Genomic DNA, 5,295 nt, shown 5'->3' on the forward strand with positions numbered 1-5,295 from the left:
CCTTATAAGGTAGGCAGGTACTGCTAACCCTGTAGTGCAGATTCCACTCCAACCCTCTCTGCCTGAACCTCTCCAAGGGACTGCTAGTGCTGATTGGAGGTGCATGACAAATGTTTGACTGGGCACTGTCCCTTTTTGTCCTACCATGGCTAAGGGCCTGGATTTTACTTTCTCCTCCTGGAAAGTGGATGCAAAGAAATAAAAACTTTTGGACAAAGACTTCCCTCTTTGGCCACAAGACCAAAACAACTCCAGCAGCCTTTAATCTATTCCTTTCAGCTTGGAAGTGTCTGGCCAGGACCAATCATACGGTTTGGAGTCAGGAGTCAAGATTCCCACCAAATCCAGTGCTGGCCAGTCACCCAGAGTTCAAGGCTACTGTTTCTAATGACCCCAGGACTAGGATATTAAAAATGATCCATCCTGGGTTTTGACTGCAGGACCAAAAGTTGAGAACTGAGCCTAACCCAATTTTCACCTTGAAGTTGCCTCTCTTTATACTGGGGTATAGATAGTTGCGTCTATTGTTGTAACCGCATGGTCATAACAGGCATAAAACGAAGAACAGAAACAAACATAAAATACAAATAAACCATTCAACTACAAAATACAAAAGGCCAATGGTGGTTACATTCAGAGCAAGCCTAAAACTGCAGTTTGTCCATAATTAATTTTTTTCTAGCTTTAGAAGATAAGGCAAAAATAGCCACCCGACAACTGACATAGGGAAGAATATCCACCAGCGAAAACTCAGTAAGTTCCACATCTGTGCCTGTCAAGTTGATGATCATGTGACCCAGCCATCTTTCTCTTGTTCCTTCGTAAAAGGGGCAATAGAAGATATAATGTTTGAGGTCTTCCACCTTTCTTCGTGGAGGACTAGTGAAATTGACTAGGTACTGTGGAAAAAAATATGGAATGCTTCACGAATTTGCATGTTATCCTTGCGCAGGGGCCATGCTAATCTCTGCATCGTTCCAATTTTAGTAGGTGTGCTGTCAAAGCAAATGCATACTGGAGTCTATCTAAAGATCTAAATTGCCCTTTGCTCATGAGCCAACCCGAGTTGTTTCAAGGCTTATTCTCTTCTGAAAGACCTCCTAATCGCCCCCATTGGTTATTATCACATGCTTGTAAGGATGGGCAACCTAACAACCAAGGCCCACATTCAACAGAAAGGCCGGGAACCAAGTCTCCGTCTCTCCACAAGGAAGCTTCACTAATGCTGGCTTGGTCAGAGAGATACCTGTGGCACGTTTGTGTAAAGCACATTCAAGGACGCATCTAGGCCAACTAGCTCAGTCATCATTGAATTGATGGGTACTGAAGACAAATACTCCAGCTGGTGATGGAGAGGTATGGGGCTCCAGTGGTGGACTTCTTTGGTCCAGTCTCAGCCATCAGATGGAGAGCTTCTCCAGGTACAAACTTCCTGGAGCAGAGCGAACCAGTGCCTTACAGGAGTTCATGTATGCCTTTTTCTGCATTACTTCTAAACCCAAGATTGATAAGGAAGCTCAGAGAGGAGCAGGCCAAACGTATCTGCATAGCCCATGCCGACCACTCAAGATGTGGCTCTTTAGGATTACAACTACAGTGGAGGATTACAACATCTCTGTGCATGGTTTGTCAGGGCCCAACTCTGCACCGTGTCCCAGCTGGTTTCATTTGACTACATGGAAATTGAGTGGCATTATTTTCTAGACGTGGGATATATATCACAGGTGACTCAGACAATGGCATTGTTTAGGATATCTAACACTACCTAGAGAGCATGCAAGCTATGGTTGGTGCAGGAGTAAAAAACAGCAACCCAGACCTAACATTTTATATTAAAATAAATCTGATTTAAATAAAATCATTGATTTTTATCTACCCTGATGCCCACTCTCACAGCAGGATTAAGAAACATTCGTGCACCAAGTCATTGCTATGAGTATGTTTTTGTACAACTGCTTTTGAAGTCCCCCACCCCATCCCGGAACATGAGCAGACCATGGATATCTGAGAGTGTGGGTGTGAGGGTCTCTGTCTTTGTGTCTCTGCTTTCCATCACCTGCGGTGTTATCAGTGAACTCGTAAAAGCAGTTCACACCTTCTGGTCTCAGGCGCCAGGCCTGATGGCCCATGTATCTTCCCCCCCGCTGTTCTTCCTGCCAGTACTCCCTCAGGCCGGTGCGGCCTTGGAAGTGTGATAGCCGCACCAGACTTCCTGGGATCCGTCTGATGTTTTGTATTATGCCAAGCTTGTAACTTCCCATAACAATAAGTGTGAACCCCAGTGCCCCAGTGCCCTGGAGTCAATATATTCTGTAAACCCGTATAGCCCCTCACTTGCAACTTTCTACCTGTGCCTGTCTCATCTCCTGAAGGCTTCAATAAATCTATTGTTTCTGTATCAACGTCTGAGCAACTGATTTGGAGAAGCAAACTCAGAGAGGGGGATCTCTCACATTCTGCCCCCCTTAAGGCCCCCCTCCGAGAGGACGAGGCTTATCGGGATAAGCGAGGTGGAATTCTCGGACCAAGCGAGGAGCTGCCATGTGGGGTGCGGCCACCCATTCGTCATGAGCGGAGCCAAGGTTTTTCCAGCGAACAAAGTAAAACAGTTTCCCTTTCTTCCATTTGGAATCTAAAACCTTGGATATTTCCAAATGGGTATCCCCTCCTACTACGGTAGGAATCTCATGAGCGGGAGGGGGGTGGAACTGGGGAGCTGCTACATAAGGTTTGAGGAGGCTTATATGGAAGACTGGATGAACTCCCTTGAGAGTCTTAGGGAGACTCAGTTCCACGGTAACCTCGTTGATTACTCTGGTAATGGGGAAAGGTCCTACATAACGGTCGCTCAGTTTTTTGCAGGGGCGAAGAGAGCGGAGGTTTTTGGTGGACAGATAGACTTGCTCCCCCACCTTGAGTTCCCATCCCGGAGACCGGTGTTTGTCTGCTTGTTCCTTGTACTTGCTTTTTGCCCTTTCCAGATTTTTGAGCAACCATGGCCAGGTGGATTTAACCACCTGAATCCACTCCTGAAGATCAGGGGTAGACTGGAGCTCTGGCGAGACGGGGGCAGAACCGAAAGGGCCAAAATCCGTCCCGTATATAACTTGGAAGGGACTGAAGCCGGTAGAGGAATGAGGCGCATTGTTGTACGCATATTCGGCAAATGGCAGCAGGTCGACCCAGTCGTCCTGGTGGAAATTTACATAGCAACGCAACTAACATTCTACTACCGCATTTACTCGTTCCGTTTGACCATCCGTTTGGGGGTGATAGGCGGAAGAAAGGCCCTGTTCCTCCACTCCCATTAACTTTAGGAAAGCCCGCCAGAATTTGGCAACAAACTGGACCCCCCGGTCGGAGAGGACCTTCCTCGGGATCGAGTGTAGCCTGAGGACGTGCGTGATGAACAGTTTAGCTAAGCCCTGGGCTGAAGGAAGACCTGCACATGGAACGAAATGAACCTGTTTGGAAAAGAGGTCTGTGATAACCCAGAGAACCGTTTTCCCCCGACTTGGAGGTAGGTCGGTGATAAAATCCATGGCGATGACTTCCCAGGGACGGGAGGGGTTCTCAAGCGGTTTGAGAAGCCCCGGGGGTTTTCCCATCCGTTTCTTGGCTGTGGCGCAGGTGGGGCAGCTGCGCACATACAACTCTACATCAGATCTCATACCGGGCCACCAGAACTGCCTTCGAACCAGGTGAAGCGTTTTTATGAAACCAAAATGACCCGCTAGCCTGGCCCCATGTACAAGTCCCAATACTTCTTTGCGAAGGGAAGATGGGACATATAGTTTCCCCCCTTGCACCCACCAAGTGTTGGTTCGTTCCAAGCCAGTGGGGAGGAGATGGTGCTCCTCCTCCTGTAAGGAGGCGTCCCGGAGTCGCTGTTGGAATGCTTCCGGGATACCTTTGAGCGTAGGGGGGGTCTCCGGTTGGCGGGCTTGGGATCGGGTGGTGACGGCCAAGCCAGGGACTTCCCCTCGCTGTTCGGGAGTGAACAGGGAGTCGACGGGGCGATCGAAATCGTTGCGATACTGGGGAAGTCGTGACAAAGCATCAGCTAGGGCATTTTCTTTGCCAGGGACATGTTTGAGGGTGAACCGGAATTTTGCAAAAAATTGGGCCCACCGAATTTGTTTGGCATTGAGTTTTCTAGCTCCCTTGAGAGCCTCAAGATTCTTGTGATCTGTGCACACTTCGAACGGCAGCTCGGCCCCCTCTAAGAAGTGTCTCCATATGGTAAGGGCATGTTTGACCGCTGCTGCCTCCTTTTCCCAAATGGCCCAGTTGATTTCGGACTGGGAAAACTTCTTGGAGAAGTAGGCGCATGGCCTCAACCGTCCCCCCTCATCCCTCTGCAATAGGGCCCCGCCCATGGCTACATCCGAGGCATCCACCTGCACCACGAAGGGCTTGGTGCAATCCGGGTGAGCCAAAACGGGTTCGGATGAAAAAAGTAGCTTTAAACGTTCAAAAGCTTGCTGGCACTGGGGAGACCATTGCAGACGGGCTGAGGGGAGTGCGGCGCTAGCCCCCCTGTCCTTGGTACGCAACAGGGCAGTGAGGGGAAGCGCAACTTGGGCAAAGTTGGGAATGAAATTCCGGTAAAAGTTGGCAAACCCCAAAAACTGTTGAAGTTGGCGGCGGGTAGTGGGGGTTTCCCAGTCCCGCACCGCCTGGACCTTGGCGGGGTCCATTTCCAACCCTTGGTGGGAAATCACATACCCCAGAAATGTAATAGAAGGTTGGTGGAATTCACACTTGGACACCTTAGCATACAGTTTGTGCTCCCGCAGCCGCTGGAGCACTTCTCGCACTAGGCGCACATGTTCTTCCATGGTCTCAGAGTAAATAAGAATGTCATCGAGAAATACCACCACCCCCCGAAACAGTAAATCATGCAAAACTTCATTAATTAATTGCATAAAGACACTCGGAGCCCCCGAAAGTCCGAACGGCATGACCAGGTACTCAAACATCCCAAAACAACTGGAAAAGGCCGTTTTGGGTTCGTCTCCTTCTTTGATGCGAATGCGGTGGTAGGCTTCTACCAAGTCCAGTTTGGTGAAGATCCGGCCCTCCTTTAATTGTGCTAGAAGGTCAGGAATAAGAGGGAGGGGGTAAGCATTAGACTGGGTGACTGCGTTCAGTCTGCGAAAGTCAATACACAGTCTTAAATCTCCCGTCTTTTTCTTTACAAAGAAAGCTGGGGCTGAATAAGGAGCCTTGGAGGGGCGTATGAAACCCCTCGCCAGATTGACATCCAGATAGTCTCGCAATACAGTCTTTTCA

At 49.2% G+C, this 5,295-nt stretch overlaps 1 pseudogene; it reads right to left on the reverse strand.

The window, feature by feature from the left end:
• Positions 1-907: 907 nt before the first annotated feature.
• LOC130489237 (U6 spliceosomal RNA) lies at positions 908-1,007 on the reverse strand (annotated as a pseudogene).
• Between the last annotated feature and the right edge of the window lie 4,288 nt (positions 1,008-5,295).

This window comes from Euleptes europaea, chromosome 17 (assembly GCF_029931775.1).
Source record: "Euleptes europaea isolate rEulEur1 chromosome 17, rEulEur1.hap1, whole genome shotgun sequence".
Classification (NCBI taxonomy): domain Eukaryota; kingdom Metazoa; phylum Chordata; class Lepidosauria; order Squamata; family Sphaerodactylidae; genus Euleptes; species Euleptes europaea.